Source organism: Canis lupus, chromosome 26, assembly GCF_048164855.1.
Source record: "Canis lupus baileyi chromosome 26, mCanLup2.hap1, whole genome shotgun sequence".
In the NCBI taxonomy this organism is placed as follows: Eukaryota; Metazoa; Chordata; class Mammalia; order Carnivora; family Canidae; genus Canis; species Canis lupus.
Genome location: NC_132863.1, coordinates 25,360,073 through 25,385,041, shown reverse-complemented (window position 1 = coordinate 25,385,041; position 24,969 = coordinate 25,360,073). Strand labels below are relative to the sequence as shown.

At 37.4% G+C, this 24,969-nt stretch overlaps 2 long non-coding RNA genes across 6 annotated transcripts in view; one reads left to right on the top strand and one right to left on the bottom strand.

Annotated features, from left to right (window-relative positions):
• The first annotated feature begins 1,465 nt into the window (after window positions 1–1,465).
• LOC140618354 (uncharacterized) lies at window positions 1,466–24,116 on the top strand. The gene is made up of 2 exons (XR_012018513.1): window positions 1,466–1,648; window positions 22,958–24,116. It is a non-coding gene; the product is annotated as an uncharacterized lncRNA (long non-coding RNA).
• The window catches only part of LOC140618353 (uncharacterized), a 32,333-nt gene continuing 15,616 nt past the window's right edge, over window positions 8,253–24,969 (bottom strand). For all 5 annotated transcript variants that reach the window (XR_012018508.1, XR_012018510.1, XR_012018509.1 and 2 more), the window contains one exon: window positions 8,253–9,806. This is a non-coding gene — a long non-coding RNA (uncharacterized lncRNA). The remainder of the gene's footprint in view (window positions 9,807–24,969) is intronic.

Below are 24,969 nucleotides of genomic sequence, written 5' to 3'. Positions count from 1 at the left end.
AAGGATGGAAAGTACAGCATTGGAAATATGGTAAAGGTGAGCATTTCATAATATATGCAGTTGTTGAATCACTATGTTATACAATGGAAACTATTATTGTATGTCAACTATATTTCAATAATAATAATAATAATAAATAAAAGACAGCTATTGTGATTAAACACATTGCCAACCACACAGCAAGATAAAAAGCCAAGCTGTCTCTATATCCCCAAAACTGAGGCTCTTTTGTTTTAGACATCTTGGTTGATTCTGACAACTGACCATTTGGACCACTTGTTTTTTCTCTTCCTACACTTTAAACTTCCATTCTTGGGGCAGCCCCGGTGGCGCAGCGGTTTAGCGCCACCTTCAGCCCAGGGCGTGATCCTGGAGACCTGGAATCAGTCCCACGTCGGGCTCCCTGCATGGAGCCTGCTTCTCCTTCTGACTGTGTCTCTGCCTCTCTCTCTGTGTGTCTCTATGAATAAATAAATAAAATCTTTTTAAAATTTTTTGTAAAAAATAAAAAAATAAACTATCATTCTTATGTTTTACATTCACCAGGAATGCATGAGCCTGTGAATTCTAAGCCCTTACCCACGAAGACCCCAGTGAAAGCAGAACCTCAAGCCAGTATGCTCTCTAAGCAAAACCTTCCTGTGTGGCCCTAGGTGTGCTGTACAATTTCCAGGTTCTATAAGTAATAAACTTTTATTTTTTCAGTTTCCTGATGGTTGTTTCTGAAGGGCATTTTGCAATCATAATAAGAACCAGAAGGCTTTTCCGACCACAACATTGATTATTGATAGGCTGAGCCAGCACAGAACAATTCTTAAGTTAGATCCCTACTCCCAATCTTTGTCCTCACCAGAGATGGAATTAGCCCTGGTCTCATGAGTACCTCTGTTTCAAATGTTAGCAGTTATTTTAGCCTTGACCATACCCAAGATACTTAGCAATTAGTCAACATGAACTATAAGGATGGGAAAACAAAAGGAGGATCTTATTTTTTTACTGAGCTTTACCTGCACTAGACTCCCAAGATCTGCCATACAAGCCTGCTTTGATGAACCCCCAAAGAAATCTTCATCTCAGGGCTACAAACATGTTGTTACCTCTGTCTAGACTACTTTCCTCTTCATTCTTTTCAGAACTAACTCTCACTCATCCTTTGAGATTCAGTTTATTTTTATTTTTATTTTTATTTTTTTGAGATTCAGTTTAAATGTCATTTCCTCAGTCATCCACATTCAAGTTTCCACTGTAATTCTCATCCATAGCACTGTGTTCTTTTCTTTCATAAAAATTATCACAATTTGTAATTATATGTTGCTTATATATTTATAATTTATTTACTGTTTAGGTCTCCCACATAGAGGTAAGCTCCATGAGAGCAAGTATTATGCCTGATTCAACCACTCTATACCTATCACTCGACAAAAAGCCCCATGTTCAACATATACCTTTGAATGAATGACAAATGGATCCCTGATCTCATCTGGTGACCAATTCTTCTTCTTCTTCTTTTTTTTTTTTTTTAAAGTAGGCTCCACATCCAACCTGGAGCCCAGTGTGGGGCCTGAACTGAAGATCTGAGATCAAGACCTGACCTAAGATCAAGGGTCAGATGCTAAACCGACTAAGCCACCCAGGTGCTCCTCATCCGGTAACCAATTCTTGCCATAAGAACTTAAGAACTTGGTGGATTATCAGGGAGGCTTGTTAGTATTCGGTTTCAAGTTTAAGTATAGTTTTCTTATGTGAAAACATGTCAGACTTCTTTGAAGAAACATTCCCCTCTGCAGTATGGTTTTTAGAAGCATTATATTTGATCAACTAAACAGTCTTTTTTATTTTTTTGGGTTTTTAAAACTTTATTCACTTCAAAACATTTATCAGAGACATAATTCTGTCCTGGGGTAAATCATCCTTTTTTAAAAAAGTTAAATAAAATCTTACATCAAGGGATATATATATTCTATGTTTGCACTGTAGAAAGTATATACACATAAATATTCATTATTATATATTTAAAAACCCAAGTCAAAATTTCCGGGAATTGTTTCTTGCGAACAATAGTATTATTAATGAGTTGACATTGACCAGACACATACATAAATTATATTAAAAAGAATATTTCCTTTCCTTATGATTGAGGTTCTTTTACTTAAAGAAATGAAACATGAATAAGAAATCTGGAAAGTCTTTGTTTTTTTCCTTTTTTAGTTTCTTTTTTATTTTGCTTTTTGTTTTCATACTCCTTCTGCGGCTCTCACCTCTTTTTATCTGCTTTTGTCCATTTGCTTCTTTCCCTTTGTTTTAGTGATATTAAACATGTCCCCCAAATTCTAGCATTTGCTGAAAACAAACTGCATTTTTTTTCTTTCCTGGTAATCAGATCCAAATAGCCCAGAGAAGAGTCATATTTTTCTCACATGTTGGTATAACTACTGCCCAACAACTCCACGACCTGGGGATTCTCTTCCAGAAGAAAGACACTCTAGGGCTCCTATCTAAAGCTCATAGCAGATAACTCAATAAATCAAAGCCATCACTATGCTCTGTAAAGACTCTATTTTTCCCACTCCCACCTATAGACATAAAAATATCCTTTAGGGGTACCAAGTAGAATAAATAACAAGTGTACAGCTCTTTCGAAAATATTTTTCATGCATGATCTCATTTAATTCTTTCAACAAACCTGTGAGCCAGATATTATTATCATTCCATTTTACATAAAAGGAAACTGAAGTTCAGAGTGATAAAATGACTTTTCCAAGGTTACTTCCCTAGTAACTGCCAGAATTACAGCTCCAAGTAGGACCTCAATTCTATAACTTCTGGTCTTTTTCCCACATAAAAAATAAATCTGCATAAGAAGAGTTAAGAATATGAATAGAAACAGTAACGATTAAAGAAATATGATCCAAACTTAGGGAACCTTATAAAACCATATGGTTGAGGAATCCTTTATGGAACTTCCTACTGCCTCATTCTACCTACCCTTCTCCTTCAAAGCTTATGTGCATAAACATCTTACATAGTAGAATTTGTCCTAGTGGGAAGAGTCATCAACTACTCACAGGCCACTCTATCCACAGGTAATCTGTCTTCTAATTGAATAGCAGTCTGAAAATAGGCTCTCTAATTCAAGCCCTTATCAACTCTTGTTGGGATAACTCCAAAAGCCTCCTAATAAGCTTTTATACCTTTATAGTCTTATCCTTCTTCAGTCCATCTTCCATACTATTACCAGTAACATTGCTGAAGTAGAGATCTGTTCATGCCCTTCTCTCTCTCTTTTTAAAAGATTTTATTTATTTATTAATGAGAGACACAGAGAGAGAGAGAGAGAGAGGCAGAGACACAGGCAGAGGGAGAAGCCTGTGGGACTGACGTGGGACTCGATCCTGGGTCTTCAGGATCACGCCCTGGGCTGAAGGCAGCGCTAAACCGCTGAGCTACCCGGGCTGCCCATGTTCATGCCCTTCTCTACTTAAAATCTTTCAATGGCTTCTTAAGGGCTGAATTCTGTCCCCTAAAAACGCTACTAACCTCTAGTACCTCTGAATATGACTGTATTTGAGACAGGTCTTTAAAGAAGTAATTAAGTTAAAATTAGGCCCTAATGCAATCTGACTTATGTCCTTACAAAACGGGGAAATTTAGGGGTACCTGAATGTCTCAGTCAGTTGGGCCTCTGCCTTCAGCTCAGGTTATAATCCTGGGGCCCTGGGAATGAGCCCTGCCTCGGGCTCCCTGCTCAGTGGGGGGCCTATTTTTCCCCTCTCCTCCTGCTTGTTCTCTGTCAAATAGATACATGAAATATTTTTTTTTTTTTTAAATTTTTTTTTTTTTTTTAAATTTTTATTTATGATAGGCACACAGTGAGAGAGAGAGGCAGAGACACAGGCAGAGGGAGAAGCAGGCTCCATGCACCGGGAGCCCGACGTGGGATTCGATCCCGGATCTCCAGGACCGCGCCCTGGGCCAAAGGCAGGCGCCAAACAGCTGCGCCACCCAGGGATCCCGAAATATTTTTTTTAAGTGAGAAATTTAGACACAAACACAAGTAGAGGGAGGACCATATGAAGACAGAGAGGGGAAAGACAGCCAACCGCAAGCCAAAGAAAGGTCTCAGAAGAAACCAAACCTGTCGATACCTTGATCTTGGACCTCTAGCCTCTAGAATTGTGAGAAAATAAACTTCCTGTTGTTTAAGTCTCCCAGTCTATGGTACTTTGTTATGGCTTCTCTCTCTCTCTCTCTCTCTCTCTCTCTCTCTCTCTCTCTCTTTTAAAGATTTTATCCATTTATTCATGAGAGACACAGAAAGAGAAGCAGGCTCCATGCAGGGAGCCCAATGCGGCATTTGATCCCAGGTCCCCAGGATCATACCCTGGGCCTAAGGCAGGTGCTAAACCACTGAGCCACCCAGTCGTCCCTGTTATGGCATCTTTCAAAAATGAATACGACTTCCCAATGCCTACAACATAAAATGGAAACTTTTTGGTGTGGCATTCAGGATCCTTTATGACCCAACTCCTTCTCCAGCATTATTTCTGGCTACTCCCCTTTGACCATATACTCTAGAACACTAAATGTTTCTTGTCTCTATACCTCTGCCTGTAGCACTCTTATCTCTTTTTCATTTTATTCTCTAAGATTTGGCTCCTTACTGCCCTCACCTCTAGGCTGAAGTTATCCCTCCTTTACTAATGTGAGGTCTTGTGAAGGGAGAGAGGGTATATTTATGTCCCCAAACTCCATCACACTAGTCCATTCACAGGCAGATGTTAATACATATCTGTTGAGGGGCACCTGGGTGGCTCAGTAGATTTGAGTATCTGACTTGATTTTAGCTTGGGTCATGATCTCAGGGTTATGCAATGAATTCCATGTTGGGCTCTGTGCTCAGCAGGGAGCCTACTAGAGATTCTCTCTCTCCCTCTTCCTCTCCCCTCCCCCCTACTTCTCTCAGATCAATCAATCAATCTTAAAAATATATACATATCTGTTAAACTGAATTGAGGATGGGTGGAGAGGAGAGTGGTAGGGAAACACCTCCCCTGCCTTAGTGATCTCCTTACTTCACAGTGAGAAGTCCATTTATCCCTCTGTGTCAAGGCCTCTGGCTGGCAGTTTTCATGTCTAATTTCAAAGAAAAGGCTGACACTATGGAATTCAGGACATTGAGAACATGATTCATGAATTCCAGTTGTCTCCACTGTGTCCTTCTCTAGCCTCCATTTCCTTCTTTATGAGGTTCTGACAAGTTCCAATTCTGTCTAAATGTGTGTGTTCCTATCAGGCATAAGTAATTCCTGGAGTATGTAGGGATTCTCTTTCTCTCTCCCCCTGTTCCCATTTCTCCCTATGCATTTTTCTTAATCTTTTCTATCATAGAAAGACTTCCTCTATGCCACCAGGGGAGAAAGGTGCAGCATCTTCAAGCTTACATAATCTCAGTTTTACGTCCCAAAGGGAAAAAAAGATTATCTTTCTTCTGAGAAAAAAAAAAAACAACCCTATACACAAATATATACAGCAGCTTTGTAATAGCCAGAAACTGGAAAGTATTCAAATGTCTACCAGTATGTGACTACATAAACAAATTGTGGGATATAAATGAAATCTCAGCAATAAAAAAGATTAACTACTTTTATAAATAATAACATGGATGAATCTCAAAACATCATGCTGAACAAAAGGAGCTGGACACAAAAGCATATATTATGTGATTCTATTTAATTAAAACTTTAGAAAAGATCCTAATTTATAGTGAAAGAAATCTATAGTGGCTGCTCCTGAGAAGGGGGCACAAAGAAATTTTTTGAGGTAATAGTAAAATTCTATAGATTGAGTAGTGGTAGTTATAGAAGTGTATATATTTGTCAAGTCACCAAGATGTGCACTTTACTGTATAGAAATTATGCCTTGAAAAAGGTGAGATTAAAAAAAAAAAAGAAAAAGAAAAAGGTGAGATTAAAAAATATATAAGTGCAGAGCTGCTATGATAATAGTCAAAATGTTGATCTTTCAGTACTAAACCCAAGATTCTTGGACCCCCAACTCCTCTTTAGTCAGACCTCTGACTGTACCTGCAGTCCTGTCTCGTTGTGTTCCTCTCCTGTATTATGTTTTGGTATCTCAAATTAATTGCAGTTTCCTATATATTCCAAGCTGTCTTCCCACTTCTGAATCTTTACACATGCAACCCCTCTGTCCCTATTAATTCAGCAGGTGAACAGCTTTTCTCTTAGGGCTCAGGTGCAGCATTACCTGAACTCCCTTTCTAGGTTGCTTTAGGTAGCATGTATCGTTAGGACATCCTTTTCTCTGCACCATACAACAGACACATATTTGTGTGGAATAGTGTGTGGACACTTTCATTTGTTAGTACATGGACTCCTCTTCTAGACTCTGAACTCCAAAGGGGAGGTATGAAGAAGTTTCTTCCATCAAAATAAGTTTAGGGTGTTTGAAATTCTTGTAAAATAGAGACTAAGTTAAAATTTCTTAAATACAGAAATTTCTATACTTTTTCACGTCCTGATTGGGACTATTTGGCCTATGACTGTGATATCAGTGTTTCAGAGGGAATCTATAAGCTGAAACAGTATAGTATAGCAAAATTTTGCATTTCTCTAAAATGTCAAACATTCTCAAAAAAAGATGTCAAACATTCTCCTAAACATTTTTTTTTATTACAAAGAACTTTCCTGCCAATTATTAAATCCATATGTATTTCAAGGGAAATTTTTTTTTCAAGGGAAATTTAATCCCTGTTTGACTAATTCACACTCAATCCATCACAGTTTTATTTTTATTTTTTTTTAATTAAAAAAATTTTTTTATGATAGTCACACAGAGAGAGAGAGAGAGAGAGAGAGGCAGAGACATAGGCAGAGGGAGAAGCAGGCTCCATGTACCGGGAGCCCGACGTGGGACTCGATCCCGGGTCTCCAGGATCGCGCCCTGGGCCAAAGGCAGGCGCTAAACCGCTGCGCCACCCAGGGATCCCCCCCAGTTTTATTTTTAAGAGCTATTTGATGTTCCAGACACCATTAGAACCTGAATCTGTGTGTCTCTCATGAATAAATAAATAATATCTTTAAAAAAAAAAGTAGATTCCATATTTAATTTATATAGAAAGTAGAGTAAAAGGAATGAGGAACAAAAACTCTTGGTCATACTATTTAAACCTGAACAATGATACAAATACTATAAGCCGGGGATCCCTGGGTGGCGCAGCGGTTTAGCGCCTGCCCTTGGCCCAGGGCGCGATCCTGGAGACCCGGGATCGAATCCCACGTCGGGCTCCCGGTGCATGGAGCCTGCTTCTCCCTCTGCCTATGTCTCTGCCTCTCTCTCTCTCTCTCTCTGTGTGACTATCATTAAAAAAAAAAAAAAAATACTATAAGCCATAGAGGAAGAGATTGACAGATTTGGATACAGAAAAAAATTCTGGGTGGAAAAATGTACCTTAATAGCATTTAAAAATTTTTTGTTTAAAGTAGGCTCCATGCCCAACATGCATGGAGCTCAATGGAGGGCTTGAACTCACAACCCTCAGACCAAGACCTGAACTAAGATAAAAAGTTGGATGTTTAACCAACTGAGCCACACAGGCACCCTTAAAAAATTTTAAACTATGGAAAATACCTGCAACATGTATATAGGTAAATGGTTACTGCAATGATCTATAAGACATTCCCTAAATCCCCAAGAAAAGAAATTGAACCAGGATGCCTGAGTGGCTCATTTGGTTAAGCATTTGCCTTTGGCTTAGGTCATGATCCCAGGGTCTTGGGATCAAGTCCTGCATCGGACTCCTTGCTCAGCTGGGCAGCCTGCCCCTCCCTCTGCCTGCCCCTCTCTCTGACAAATAAATACATATTTTTTTTAAAAAGAGGGGGGCTGGGTGGCTCAGTTGGTTAAGTGCGTGCCTTCCGTTAGGTCATGATCTCAGGGTCCTGGGATTGTGCCCCGAGCTGGGATCCCTGCTCACCGGGGAGCCTGCTTCTCCCCCTCTTTCTGCTGTTCCCCCTGCTTGTACTCTCTATTGCTCTAAGTAAATAAATAAGATCTTTAAAAAAAGAAAGAAAAAGAAATTGAACTTTAAAATTGAAAAACGGGCAAAGGACATGTACAGAAAATTTATAAAGAAATACAAATGGGATGGATAGCTCAGTCAGTAGAGCAAGTAACCCTTGGTCTTGGGGTGTGAGTTCAAGCCCCACGTTGGATGTAAAGATTACATAAGAATAAAATCTTTAAAAATTTTTTTATTAAAAAAAAAGAAATAACAAATGACCAGTAAATTTGTCAAAAATCCCCCACAAACAGATGCTCAACTTCATTGACAAATAAACTTAATAGAATAGGACATCAGTTTTTACCTATTATGATGGCAAAATTTTAAATAATTAGTGATACCCAGTGTTGCTGGATTTGTGGGGAAAGATGATAGGAATATAAGCTGATTCAAGTGTTAATGGGAAGGTAAGCTGATTCAACCTTTGTAGAAGGCAATTTGGCAATAACTTATCAAATTTTAAATGTCATATATTTTGACCCATCAATTCTACTTCTTTATTTCAATGAAGTAATCAGATAAGTCCATAATAATACATGAATCTGGATGTTCACTACATTGTTATTCATAATTCCAAAAAACCCAGAAACTTAGATGTCCATTAAAATATGACTGGCTACAGGGTGTGATCCTGGGGTCCTGGGATCGAGTCCCACATCAGGCTCCCTTCATGGAGCCTGCTTCTCCCCCTCTGCCTATGTCTCTGCCTCTCTCTCTCTGTCTCTCTCTCTCTCTGTCTCTGTGTCTCTCATGAATAAATAAATAAAATATTTAAAAAATATATATGACTGGCTAAGAGTCAGGTTTTTTTGTTTATTCATTTGTTTTTAGATCCCACATATAAGTGAAATCACTTATTTCACTTAGCATAATGTCCTCTAGGCCACCCATATTGTCACAAATGGCAAGATGTCATTCTTTTTATGACCAAGTAATATTCCATTGTATGTGTATATATATATATATATATATACACACACACATATTCTTCTTTATTCATTCATCTATTGATGGACATTTGGGATGCTTCCATATCTTGGCTATTGTAAGCAATGCTGCAACAAACATAGGGGTGCATATATCTTTTTGAATTAGTAGTTTTGGCTTATTTGGATAAATACCCAGTAGCAGAATTGCTGGATCATGTGACATTTCTATTTTTAATTTTTTGAGGACCCTATATACTCTTTTCCACAGTGATTGCACCAATTTCCATTTCCACCAACAGTACAAGAGGACTCCCTTTTCTCCACATCTTTGTCAATATTTGTTATTTTTTTTTAATATATTAGCCACTTTGAGTTAAGGTTATATTTCATGGTGGTTGTGATTTGTACTTTCCTGATGATAAGTGGTGTTGAGCATCTTTTCATCTGTCTGTTGGCTATTGGTATGTCTTCTTTGGAAAAATGTTTACCCAGGTCCTCTGCCTATTTTTTTTTCCTCTGCCCATTTTAAATCAAATTATTTGTTTGTTTGGTGTTGAGAACAAACTGGTGGTTGCCAGAGGAGAGGTAGGTGGGATGATGGGTGAAATAGGTGAAGAAGATTAAGAGGTATAAATTTCCAGGGATCCCTGGGTGGCGCAGTGGTTTGGCGCCTGCCTTTGGCCCAGGGCACAATCCTGGAGACCCGGGATCGAATCCCACGTCGGGCTCCCGGTGCATGGAGCCTGCTTCTCCCTCTGCCTGTGTCTCTGCCTCTCTCTCTCTCTCTCACTGTGTGCCTGTCATAAAAAAAAAAAAAAAAAAGAGGTATAAATTTCTAGTTATAAAATAAGTAAGTCATAGAGATGAAAAGCATAGCATGGGGAATATAATCAAGAACATTGTAATAACACTGTATGGTGACTACACTTATGGTGAGCACTGAGTAATGTACAGGACTGTTGAATCAATATGTTGTATATCTGAAACTAATATACCATTGTATGCTAATTATACTTCAATTTAAAAAAAATCTCAGAATTGAATTGAAAGTTGTAGTGAACTCTAAAATTAAGTTTAAATGAGAGCAAGTGAAATGAAGCATAAAATATGATTACAAAGTATCCTTGCAAACTAAATATTTATTTTTAATTAAATGTTTTCTGTTGAGTTAAAAAGAAAAGGATTAAGTAAACTACAATATACCCACACAATGACATAGAGAGTGGCCACAGAGTCTAGAAACAGATTTATAAAAAAAATCAGACACTTACCCCCTTGGTTACTTCTAGTTTAACAACAGAGAGGACAGGCTCATTTGGTGAAACCGATGACACAATTAACTGAGGCAACATGCTTCATATGCATATGTAGGGATTGATGGAAATACTGCATTTATGAACCATGTTCATTGCAGTTTATACAGCTCACTGAACTGTGTACCTTGCTAATGAAAGACAACACACTGAATGAATCCTGTTATGATACTGTAATATATAAAAAATTAATCGTTATGTGCATTTGCCTATTTTCCAGAATTTAAAAAAATATTTATTTATTCATGAGAGACAGAGAGAGAGAGAGAGAGAGAGGCAGGGAGATAGGCAAAGGGAGAAGCAGACTCCTCACAGGGAGCCTGATGTCGGACTCGATCCCTGATCCCAGGATCATGCCCTGAGCTGAAAGCAGGCACTCAACCTCTGAGCCACACAGGCATCCCTATTTTTCCAGAATTTATAGCCCTTCTTTATTATGCAGTTTTAATAATAAGAAGAAAGATCTGTTAGTACTGACATAGAAAAACTACAATTTATTAATGGAAAAAATTATACAGTAGAATGCATATTATGATGCCTGTTTTATAAAAACGTGTGTGTGTTTGTAGATGCATAATAAAAATTCTGGAGGGCTTTCGTATTTTATTTCCAAATTGTTTCATTTTTATGAGCCTTTATTTCCTTTTAACCAGAAAACCAATAAAAATTTCCATTCTGAAAAACTTGAACAAACAATAGCCAAAGCCATGCTTGAGGTTGAGAGTTTTCAATGTCTGTAAACCAGCCATTGCTTTCCTTATTCCAAGCTGTCTCTGTGTGAATGCTGGGACTAGGCAGAAAGGAATAAGGTATTAGTGAAAAATCCTGAAAGTGGGGATGAAGGACTCCAGGTCTTGAGATAGGAAAAGAGAGGAGTAGCTCTCTTTTTAAAACTGAGTAGTAGGGGATCCCTGGGTGGCGCAGCGGTCTGGCGCCTGCCTTTGGCCCAGGGCGCAATCCTGGAGACCCGGGATCGAATCCCACGTCGGGCTCCTGGTGCATGGAGCCTGCTTCTCCTCTGCCTGTGTCTCTGCCTCATTCTCTCTCTCTTTGTGACTATCACAAAAAAAATAAATAAATAAATAAATAAAATAAATAAATAAATAAAACTGAGTAGTAGAGTCAGGATATAAAAAACTTAGATCTACCTGGAGGGAAGGTAAGGTTACCAGGGTATTGGATCCCATTTTTTCACCTCTCTCTCTGACCTTTAATAGTATACAACCCCAATGAAGGGTAGAGGAGATACTGGTAGTATGAATTCTTCACCTTCCTTTCACTTTTCAGAGCCAGACTCAGGACTAATCAAGCATAAGTGAAAGGAATAAGAGAGCAGTGTATTTCTGTGGGCCCTAGCCAGTGATCATCTCAACTAATGCTGTATAGTCTTCAAGGCTCTCATCCTAGAATCCAGGTCTGTAGAAACTTTTTCAACCTGTCACACTGGGAATACATAAGGTTTACTTACTATCCCTAGATTACCCCTTGTCAGAGGGTTAGGTTTTATTACTGTCATTCTTTCCAGATTCCATTTGCAATTTCAGAGCTTAGGATTTCGTATGTTTGTTTTTTATATAATTGCCTGTCTATCTTCCTAACTTCTCCCTGTACCTTCCTGAGCAACTTCTCCAGTGTTTTTGGTCCTCTACTTGTCCACCACAAATGTAGTCAATATGAGGTCTGTTATTAAATAGAGATATAATTTCTATAACATGATCAGTTGTTTCTATATACCTCCATATCACATATAAAGAAATTTAAGATTATTGATACATTCAACAATACATAAAACTGCAATCACATTATAGATCCAATTAGGTATTGAAAGGGCCTGGTATATTATAGGCCCATATTAAAGGTTAGCTTCCTTCTAAAGAGACATCTAAAATATATATTGCTAACTCTAAAAGGAAACGTTGCAATCTTGATATTGCCAAAGATTTCTGAAGACATAAAAGCACTAACTATAAGAGAAAAAATTGATAAATTGGACTTTATAAAAGGATAAAACTTTCTGCTTTCCAAAAGATACACTTAAAAAAGTGAAAGGCAAGCTAGAGACTGGAAGAAGGTATCTGCAACACATATATTTCACAAATGACTTCTATCTAGAACACATTACAAAAACTTTTACACCTCAATTTTAAGAAGATGGACAAAACAACTGAATAGACATTTCACAACATAAAATATATGAATGGCCAAAAGAACATAAGAAAAGATACTCAACTAATACTCTATTAGCCAATAGGAAAATATAAATTAAAACCACAATGACATATCATTTCACACTCACTAGAATATCTAAAACTAAAACAATGCAATACCATACAGATGGCCAGAATGCCAGGAAGTCAATCTGAGAAATAACAACAGTGTAAGAAAACCACTGATGTGAAAGATGAGGAAAAGGCAATGGTTTAGCTGCAATCTAGAGACTAGGTTTGAACAATAAAAGTAAAAAGGCTTGTTTGGGACTAAGGAAGGATCAAAAGCAAGAAGAGTGGACTGTGACAATCCTCTAACTTCAGGAATTAGAGGGGGGAAGGGAGTAGGAAGTAGGTATCAGATCCCAGACTTAAAATATCCCTTTATTTGCTGATTTTGGAATTTACTGGACAACAGAATAGTGAAAAGAGAGCAAATATGCATAGGTGATAAGATTTATTCCTTGTTTCAGATATTTGTCTAATAAACAGGCAGAGGATTGGATTTTAATATTTTGGCTACTGTGGTAGGTTATTACTGTTCACCAGTCAGTCTCTCCTCCTACTGTATCCCTCTCTGCAGGATTATACATTCTGCCTGTTGAACACAGAGGGGGCTACATATGAGTTATCTACTGCTGTATGACAAATTACTCCAAAATGTAGCAGTTAAAAACAATAGATATTTATTGTCTCACAGTTTCTGTGGGTCAAGAATTTGGGAGTAGTTTAGCTCGTGGAGTTGCAGTCAAAAGATTTTCTAGGGCTGCAATCTGAAAGCTCAATTGGAGCAGGAAGATCTTCTTCCGAGAGGGCTTATTCACATGGCTGTTGGCAGGAGATCTCTGATCCTCACTGACTGTTGGTGAAGGGCCTATGTCTCTCCCCATATGGGTCTAACTGCTGGGTTACTTGAGTGTCTCATGACATGGCAGCTGGTTTCCTCTAGAGTGAGTAAACCAGGAAAGAGATCAAGGGAGAAGCTGCACACTGCCTTTTATGACTCTATCTGAGAAGGAACATATTGTTACTTCTGCCATTATGTGTTTGTTAGAATCAAGTGACTAAGTCTAGCACTCAAGGGGAGAGGAATTGGGCTCTACTTTCTGAGGGAGGACTGACTTCCTTCCTTCCTTCCCTCCTCCCCTCCCCTCCCCTCCCGTCCCCTCCCCTCCCTTCCTTCCTTCCTCTTTCTTTTTCTTTCTTTCTAAAGATTTTATTTATTCATGAGAGACACACAGAGAGAGGCAGAGACATAGGAAGAGGAAGAAGCAGGCTCCCTGTGGGGCGCTCGATGTGAGACTCAATCCCAGGACTCTAGGATCATGACCTGAGCCAAAGGCAGATGCTCAACCCCTGAGCCACCCAGGTGCCCCTCTGAGGGAGGAATTTCAAAGAGTTTGTGGACATATTTTGAAAACCACCATACCTTCTGATTTGCCTTTGCTGAAGGTACCAGGTCACTTTTTCTACTGCTCTGTATATATTAAACAAGAGCTGAAGTAGAAGACAGAACATAATGTCCAGTATTCCTGCTGACCCAACTCAATTATGATCCTCAGTGTTAGTTTCACTTCCTGCATTCTCTGAATCTCTACTTGTACAAAAGCATTATATCATACTATTATTTATGAACGTTAGATGAGATATAGCCATGTGAAGATGATATAAATCAAAATACATAAGTTCAATCATAGAGTGGTCTTTAAGGTGTATAAAATTAAGATTTATCTAGTAATATCCCAGGGCACGACACAAAGTATTATACATAAATCATACTATACTAACTTCAAATGTCCCTAATAGATATGCATACACATATTAGTATGGCTGGTCTGGCTCTGTTTTGGTTACTATTTGCATAAAACGGCTCTTTTCATCCTTTCACTGTATTTGGGTCTAATGTGAGTCTCTTATGGAAAGAATATAGATGAATCATTTTTAAAATAAATTCTACCAGTCTCTACCTTCTTATTGGAGTATTTTGTTCATGTACACTTACAGTAATTACTGATAATCTGTGGTGAGGATAGCATAACATATAGTTATCAAACCACTGTTGTATATCTGAAAATAATGTAACATTGTGTGTCAACTATACTTCAATTAAAAAAGAAATTTAGGGATGCCTGGGTGGCTCAGCAGTTGAGTGCCTATCTTTGGTCCAGGGCATGATCCTGGAATCCTGGGATCAAGTCCCACATCGGGCTCCCTGCATGGAACCTGCTTCTCCCTCTGCCTGTGTCTCTGTCTCTCTCTGTGTATCTCTCATGAATAAATAAAATCTTTTATAAAAAAGAGAGAAATTTAAAAATCATAATTAATGATTTAAAAAAGAAGAAAACCAACACATCATATGATTTGCTCTAATAAAATTGGTAGCATGTATGAGTTCTGGGTAGAAGCTTTAAGAGCTTGTGAGTCCTGGAGTAAATATGGTATAGAACAAAGCTGCAGCCAGTTCACGGTATTGGGGTGAGAAATAAATCTTGCTACTGTGAATCATTAAAATTTGGGTGTTGTTTGTCATCACAGCCCAGCCCATCATAACCCAGCCCATCATGATTAATACATTCACTTTTTATTGACCACTGCCAAGTATATTAGGCATAGTACAAAGTACTTAACAGGTAGTAAGTATCCCATTCAATATTTGAAACAATGATAGGTATTATTATCCTCACTGTATAGAAGGTATAGAGATATCAGAGTGGCCTTTTCCCCATATTCCCCTTCATTTCTCCAAATCTTTAATCTATGTAGAAAGTTTCTTTGGAGTTCAAAATAAACAAACAAACCCCCCCAGAACCTACCAGATTCAGAAAGTGTCAAGGTTGGAAGAGATATTATAGATCATTTAATAAAAGTATCCTTTAAGAATCTTGAGTTCAACATCTTTCCTAATCGTGCAGCTTCTGATTGAAACACCACCTATGATAAGAATTTATTACCTAGGACGACAGTCTACTCTATCTTTGTACTATTGAGATTATGAAAAAATTCTTCTTTACATTCAGCTAATCCTGATTCATTGTAAATTTTACCCACTGGTCCTCATCTTGGGGACACATAGACTAAGTCTAAATTCTTTTCTATTTGATTGTCTTTCAGATACTTAGAGACAATTTCACATTATCTTTGGTCTCTCTTTAATCACCCATATCCCATCAAAGTCACAAAATATTTGTTTTTATTGCTCTAAAATTCTAATAATGGTTTTTTGTGCATTTTCTCTTACATAACATTTGCACATTTTATTTATTTATTTATTTATTTATTTATTTATTTATTTATTTATTTATTTGAGAGAGAGAGCATGTACAAGGGGAAAGGCAGAGGGGGAAGGAGAGAATCCCACACAGACTCTGTGCTAAGCACAGAGCCTGATGAGGGGCTCAATCTCATGACCCTGAGATCATGACCTGACCTGAAACTAAGAGATGCTTAACCAACTGAGCCACCCACGTGCCCCACATTTCTGTATTTTAACAAACACCTTGATTCCAGATAGTCAAACTAATGGTGGGAATTTTAGAATACAAGGGAGATAAGTGAAGAAGATATTATATGCCACTGTGGAAGAAACAAAATTGTTGCAGCCTGGTATTCCCAATCATTCTTGGGAAGTATGCAATAAAAGTTTATAAACTTCTTCCTAAGCTTCATGTGGTAAGTTTTAATGAAATGAAATCTCTTTTTATTCAATAAAACAATGTTTAAATGTTTTAACTGGCCAATAAAGAAACATTAAAGGCAAAACTTTTTTTCCTTAGCCTAACAGGAACAGGATCTGCTATTTCTCCAAAAACAAATGTGTTAAACTGCCTGCAAAAGAAACAAAAGGAAAGAGAAAGCTGTATTCTGTTCACTGACACCCTTAAAAATGATGTTTAGAACAATACTTATGGCCTTATTTGGGGTTATATCAAGGAACAAAGCAAGGAAAAACAACATAAAAATGAAGTCAATGTGGTAGCATAAAAAGAAGAAATGATTAGGAGACTGCAGAACAGGAATCTAGTTTCACCTTTGCCACTACTTAGGTGACATGCACAAACTGCTTCACTTCTTGGACCTCAATTTCTTTATCTGTAAAATGTTGGAACTGGAATAGATGGCTTAGAAAGTCTATTGGCTTTTTTTCATAATAAGTTTAAGGTTTTTTTTTTTAAGTTTTATTTATTTAAGTAACCTCCACACCCAACATGGACCTCAAACTCACGACCGACCCCAAGATCAGGAGTCACATGCTCTTCCAACTGAGCCATCCAGGTGCCTCATAAATAAGTTTAATTTTAACACAAAGAGGTATATAGTGTTTTCCAGTACAGAGGAATGGGACCAGTGGCATACTAGTAAATGTTTGCTAATAATATAAATCTTTAACAATAATTGGCTCTTTAGGGGGAAAAAGTGCTCTATTTCCCCCCAACAAAACACTGGTGTAAATAGTTCGATTTTCAAGCTACCAACTATTGAACAGCCTCTAGCAAAATTTCTGAAAATTTAACAATTAGCACTCCAAAGCCTATATAAGAGCAAGCTCCAGCACGCCAGCGGATAGGACTCCATTCATTCATTTGTCCATTCCATTCATTCAACAAACACTTCCTGAGCATTTATTAAGTACAGGCATTAAATTTAATGGAATACACAAAGATGTGTAAAATTTGGTTCTTGTCTTAGAGGTTTAGATTCTAGTAAATAGGAAATGAATGCAGATAACTCTAATGTTAGGAAGAACATGACAAATAATATAAAGAAGGCAGACATAAGTAAAGTTACTATAAAGTTTCAGAGAAGAAAGAGACTATTGCTTTCTGAGACTACTGGGTAGGGTAGAAGGGACCTTGCAGAAGGAAAACAGATTTCTCAAAAAGAATAGGTCTACTTAAAGATATATTTTAAAAAATTAAAAATATATTTTTGAGAGATTATTTTTCATTTTCGAGAGAGAGAGAGAGAGTGCACACATGTGCATGGGGGGAGAGGGAGAGAGAATCTCCAGGAGACTTTCCACTAAGCTTGGAGCCCAATAAGGGGCTCAGTCTCACGACCCTGAGATCATGACCCGAGCCGAAATTAAGAGTCAGAGGCTTAAGCCAACTGAGCCACCCAGGTGCCCCAAAGATACTTTTTGTTTAGAAGGGTTATCTAATAGGAAAGAAGTAGCAATGTATGTTGAGAAAGTAGGAACCTAAAAAGAAATACTTAGAGGAAGCTAGAAACAAAGAGGCCAAGAAGTGATTATATAGGTGGAAGAATAAAGAAAGCCACCAAATCAGATGGCTCCAACAAGAAGAACAATCTTCAAATGGAAAGAGTATCATACCACTCTGAGGAAACTGAAGTACAAGTTAGGAAAGAAGATAGTAAGAAAGCCTTGGGTCATTTCTAAGGAGCACAATTCCTCTAGTTTAGAATTTCATTCCAAAGTTCTTAAAAATTTTACCAGTGAGAATGTAGAATTTACTGCCAGTAATCACTGGGAATCAAGGACAATAAGGAATCCAGAAAAATGTAAAGGTGGCCTAAACTATTATACATAGGGAAAAAGCGATTTCTAGAAATGACAGCCCAGTTAGTGACTTTAATTCTTTGCAATATTCTAAAATTAAACAGATGATTTGTGAATACTTGGAGGAAGGTAACAGAGAAATGAGCATGAGTTAATTAAAACAAATCATACCAAATGAATTACATTTCTTTCATGGATATGGCTAGCAAACAGATAAAGCACATCCTCCCTTAGTTATGTATGATGTAGCCTGATTTCAAGTTTTTATTTGACAGATTATCTCATGGTGACAATGGTGATACAAAGGAGAAATAGGTATTACTTGAGAAGTACACTTAGTCAAATTTGCAACTGCCTAAATAAAAGGACCATGTGACCTGGACAAAAGTCTATAATAATGGACCACACTTGACCTTGTCCCTTCAACATTTTTATCAACAAATTAGGGAAAAGCATATAATCCATGTCTACAAAATTAATGTATAACACGAAGACAGGAAATATAACTAAAATGGTGAGTTAGAACCAGACTGAAAAAAAAATCTTCAAAAGCTGAACTAGCAATATAACATAGCTGTTGTACAAAGAAAAAAGTTCTCATGTTAAAAGGATGTACAGGTATACCTGGGTGGCTCAGTGGTTGAGCATCGCCTTTGGCTCAGAGTGTGATCCTGGGATCCTGGAATCAAGCCCTGCATCAAGCTCCCCGTGGGGAGCCTGCTTCTCCCTCTGCCTATGTCTCTGCCTCTCTCTACATATCTCTCATGAATAAATAAATAAAATCTTTATTAAAAAAAGGATGTACAAAAAATCAAGGAGCTGATTAGATCATATCTGAAAGATATTTAATTACTTCATCTTTTTTAAAAAAAGATTTTATTAAAAAAAAGATTTTATTTATTTATTCATGAGAGACACAAAGAGAGAGAGGGAGAGACACAGGCAGAGGGAGAAGCAGGCTCCCTGCAAGAAGCCCAATGTAGGATTTGATCCCGGATCTCAGGATCACACCATGAAGGCAGATGCTCAACGACTGAGCCAGCCAGGCATCCTATTACTTCGTCTTGTGAGTACATTTTCTTATTTGTAAAAATGGAGATAATTATAATATCTATTTAACAGGGTTGTTTGTGATAAAAAATATATCAAGGATCTTAGAAGAGTATTCAAAAGGAAGCATTCAATAAATATTACCCATAATAATATAGCCTTAATTGAAAAATTATAATGTTCTAAAATATATGAATAGATATTATAGTATTATAATAGTATTATAAATTTATTTATATTTATTTTATTTTTACTTTTCTAAAGTATATTTTAAATTTCCAAAGGTGATCTAAAGTTCTAATACTCTAGGCATTGTTGAACACATTGAGTCTCACTCTGTTTATACTTTTCCAGATCATAAAAAGTCTTTTTATATATCCCTCATCAGGGTTCATCTTTCCATGCCATAGTTTTATTTGTATAGATGTTTCATAAATTCTTCTGTTAATACTTGTAAGAACTGGATAGATGTAAGAATAAGAATTAAGTTTACCAAATCTGTGGAGTATTCCTGTGTTTTAGATAAAATCTTTTTAAAATTAAATTTATTTTTAATTTTAAAATTTTAATTTAAGTCAATTAATTAACATAATAGCATATTATTAGTTTCAGAGATAGAGTTCAGTGATTCATCAGCTGTATATAATACCCAGTGCTCATTCCATCACATGCCCTCTTTAATGCTCATCACTCAGTTCCTCATCCCCCACCCTCCTCCCCTCCAGTGACCCTTGATTTGTTTCCTATGATTCCAAGTTTCTTATGGTTGGATAAAAGCTTTCTTTTTTTTTTTTTTTAAACATGTTATTTTTTTTTAATTTTTTAAATTTATTTATGATAGAGAGAGAGAGAGAGAGAGAGAGAGGCAGAGACACAGGCAGAGGGAGAAGCAGGCTCCATGCACCGGGAGCCCGACGTGGGATTCGATCCCGGGTCTCCAGGATTGCGCCCTGGGCCAAAGGCAGGCGCCAAACCGCTGCACCACCCAGGGATCCCCGGATAAAAGCTTTCTTATAAAAATGCAAATCATTAAGGAACTCTTTCTTTGGAAGAAAACAGATTATTGGTTTTGCTTTATTGTTTAGCTCCAATTTAAGCCTAAATTTAACAATGAAAATGGATTTTTCCTGGAGCATATAGAACTTTCTGTCCTTTCTAAATAGGAAATTACAGGAACATTTAATGACAAACATTTTCCTCACAATACCAGCCAACAAATCTGTGGAAACACTGATTTGTTGCCTATTATGCCTATTAGAAGCAGAGAACAGGGACACCTGGGTGGCTCAGCAGTTGAGCATCTGCCTTTGGCTCAGGGCATAATCCCTGAGTCCTGGGATCGAGTCCCACATTGGGCTTCCTTCATGGAGCCTGCTTCTCCCTCTACCTTTGTCTCTGCCTCTCTCTGTGTGTCTCTCATGGATAAATAAATAAAACCTTTACCAAAAAAAAAAAAAAAAGAAGCAGAGAACAGTAATAATAGGATATGGGGAAATTTCAGAGACAAAGATATATAGTTGACTTTTGAACAACACAGTTTGAACTGTGTGGGTCCACTGACACATGAATTTTTTTCAATAAACATGCTGGAAAAATTTTTTGATATTTTTGACAATTTGAAAAAACTTGTAGATGAACCATGTAGCCTAAAAATATTTTAAAAAAATTAAAAAGTATGACATGGGGCAGCATGGGTGTCTCAGCGGTTTAGCGTCGCCTTCAGGCCAGGGCATGATCCTGGAGACCTGGAATCGAGTCCCACATCAGGCTCCCTGCATGGAGCCTGCTTCTCCCTCTGCCTGTGTCTCTGCCTTTCTCTCTCTTTCTGTGTCTCTCATGAATAAATAAATAAAATCTTAAATAAATAAATAAAAATTATGTCATAAATGTACAAAATATATGCAGATATTAGTCTATTTTACCATTTACTACCATAAAATATACATAAATCTTTTATAAAAAGTTAAAATTTATCAAAACTTACACACATACAGACTATATATGCTATCCACAGTCAAGAAATGTAAGCAAACATAAAGTTGCAGTATTATAACACCATAAAATTAACTGTAGTACATACTGTACTGCTATAATAGTTCTGTAGCCATCTCCTGTTGATATTCAATAACTCAAGTGTTGCAAGGATCCACTTAAAATGCCAGATGATGCTAATCAACTCTGCATGCACAGTTCATCTCTCTAGTAAATAAAGAGTGATCTCTCACAGCTCTTGTGTATTTTTCACTGTGTTTAGTGCAATACTGTAAACTTTTTTTTTTTTTTTTAATTTTTATTTATTATTTATGATAGTCACAGAGAGAGAGAGAGGCAGAGACACAGTCAGAGGGAGAAGCAGGCTCCATGCACCGGGAGCCCGATGTGGGATTCGATCCCGGGTCTCCAGGATCGCGCCCTGGGCCAAAGGCAGGCGCCAAACCGCTGCGCCACCCAGGGATCCCAATACTGTAAACTTTTTGAGTAACACCATAGGACCCATACAAAGTGCCACTAGTGATGCTGGAAGTGCTCCCAAGAAGCAGAGAAAAGTCATGACATTATAAGAAAAGTTGAATTGCTTAATACATGCCATAGACTGAAGTCTGCAGCTACAGTTGCTACCATTTCAAGAAAAATGAATTCAGTATAAAGATATTGTAAAAAAAGAAAAGGAAATTTGTTATGCCAGCAGTTATGCCAGCAGGCATGAAAGTCTTATGCTTTTTGCAAAATATCTTTTTTAAAAAAGATTGAATCTATTTATTTGAGAGAGAAAGAGGGCATGAGCTAGAGGGAGAGGGAGAGAGAATCTGAAGCAGACTACATGAAGAGCACAGAGCCCAACAGGGGGCTTGATCCCATGACCTTGAAATCATGACCTGAATCAAAACCAAGTTGGCTGCTTAACCAACTGAGCCATCCAGGTGTCCTGAAAAAATATCTTTTCATCTTGTATTGAAAATGTAGTTTTGGGCAGCCCGGGTGGCTCAGTGGTTTAGCGCCGCCTTCAGCCCAGGGTGTAATCCTAGAGACCCAGGATCGAGTCCCACATCAGGCTCCCTGTGTGGAGCCTGCTTCTCTCTCTGTGTCTTCATGAATAAATAAATAAAATCTATAAAAAAGAAAAGAATAAACTACTTAAAAAAAAGAAAATATAGTTTTATGTGGGTACAGGATTGCTAGAAGAAAGGCACTTATCTATAGACTCTGATCTGAGAAAAAGCAAAGTCATTATATGACAATTTAAAGCAAAAGGAAGCTGAAGAATCTAAAGCTGGAGAATTCAATGTCAGTAAAGGATGGTTTGATAATTTTAGAAAGAGATTTGGCCTAAAAAATGTCAAGATAACAGGAAAAGCAGCTTCTGCTGACCAAGAAACAGCAGACAAGTTCCCAGATACCATTAAGAAAATCATTGAGGAGAAAGGATATCTGCCATATCAGGTTAATGAAAATGCTCTATTCTGGGGACAGAAATACCACAAAGAACATTTATTAGTAAGGAAAAGAAGTGAGCACCAGTATTTAAGGCAGGAAGGAGTAGATTAATTCTACTGTTTTGTGCAAACACAAGTGGGTTTATGATGAGGACTGCCCTTATCTATAAAGTTGCTAGTCTGCAATCCTTGAAGGGAAAAGATAAAGAACATTGTCAGTCTTCTGGTTATACAATAAGAGGGCCTAGGCAACAAGAACCCTTTCTCTGAATTGGTTCCATCAATGCTTTGTCCCTAAAGTCAGGAAGTACCTTGCTACTAAGGGACTGCCTTTTAAGGTTCTTTTATTTATTTATTTATTTATTTATTTATTTATTTATTTATTTATTTATTTATTATTTTTTATTTATTTTTTTGCCTTTTAAGGTTCTTTTGAAATTGAACAATAATGCTGGCCACCCAGAATCCCATGAGTTCAACACCCGAGGCCTTGAAGTATTCTACTTGCCCCTTAATACAACATCTCTAATTCAGCCTCTAGATCAGAAAGTCATAAGGACTTTTAAGGCTCATTACACACAGTACTCTATAGAAAGTATTGTCAACAGTATGAAAGAGAACCCCAATAAAAAGAACATCATGAAAGTCTGAAGAATTACACCACTGAAGATGCCACTGTTGTTATAGAAAAAGCCATGAAAGTCATTAAAGCCCCAAAGAATAAATTCCTGCTAGAGAAAACTGTGTCCAGGTGTTGTGTGTGACTTCAAAGGTCAAGGAAATCATGAAAGAGATCGTGAATATGGCAAAAAAGGTGGGGGGTTTCAAGAAACGAATCTTGGAGAAATTCAAGAGTTAACAGATACCACCCCAGAGGAATTAACAGAGACAACTTGATGGAGATGAGTCCTTCTGTACCTGTATCAGACAATGAGGAAGAAGATGTAGAGTAAGCAGTGCCTAACACCAAATTGACATTAGACAATATGGCAGAAGGGTTCTGATTATTCATGACTGCTTTCAACTTCTTTTATGACGTGGGCCCTTCTATGATATGGGCACTGAAATCAAAGCAAAGGAGGAAGAATTGGTACCATATAGAAACATTTTTCAGAGAAATGGAAAAGCAAAAAAGTCAAGATAGAAATTACAATGTAGTTCCATAAAGTTACACCAAGTGTGCCTGCCTCTCCTGCCTCCCCTTCCATCTCCTCTACCACTTCCACCTCTGCCACTCCTGATACAGCAAAACCAATTCTTCCTCTCCTTCCTCCTCTTTAGCCTATTCAACATGAAGACAATGAGGATGAATACCTTTATGATGGTCTACTTCCACTTAATAAATAGTAAATAATCATCCTGCTGTGCAGTTAATAAACTCATCCAGTATGTATGTATGTGTCTTTGTGTGAACATATAACTGCAGATAAGAACTGTGAGATGTGGGATCCCTGGGTGGCGCAGCGGTTTGGCGCCTGCCTTTGGCCCAGGGTGTGATCCTGGAGACCCGGGATCGAATCCCACGTCGGGCTCCCGGTGCATGGAGCCTGCTTCTCTCTCTGCCTGTGTCTCTGCCTCTCTCTCTCTCTCTCTCTCTCTCTCTCTCTCTCTCTGTGTGACTATCATAAATAAAAAAAAAAAAAAGAACTGTGAGATGTTTTTGTGTCATCATCATTATTGGCTAAGTCATCATGTAGGTTATCATGTGCAAGATTTGTATGGAAGTAGATAGCCTATCCTTACACAGGCATGAAGTAAGTGATATTTAATATAAAATTAATAATATGTTTGTTTTCTTATCATAATTTTGCTTTCAAAAAATTGTATTACTGAACAGTATGCCTCTCTTGCTCACAATTGCGTGTCAGCCTGTCATGGTAAGTGACAGCCTAACTTACCTGTCAGGTAAGTTTTTTTTAAAACAATATTTCTTAAAAAAAAAAAAAAAAAAAAAAAAAAAAAAAAAAAAAAAAACAACAACAACAATTTTTCTAATACCTTATTGTGAATACGACTGTAATACTGCATGCTATATAAAATTTTAAAAATTTATGGGGAGCCTGAGTGGCTCAATTGGCTAAGCATCCAACTCAGGTCATGATCAGGTAATGATTTCAGGTTGAGAGATCGAGCCCTGCCTCAGGTTCCGCACTGGGCATGGAGCCTGCCTAAGATTATCTCTCTCCCTCTCCCCGCCCCCCCTAAAAAAAAGAAAAAAAATTATAACAATTTATTCATTAGTATATAGACTAGGTTACCATGAAGCAATCATATTGTTGCTTCTTCATTATCAACGCATGAATTGTTATACTTGTAAATAAATATGAATTTTTCACATTATCTTTTCATTTTGATGTCTAGTGTTACTAATACATATAACATCTACAGTGTATAAGACAATATTGATGTAGGTACTGACAGATGACATCTTATAAACA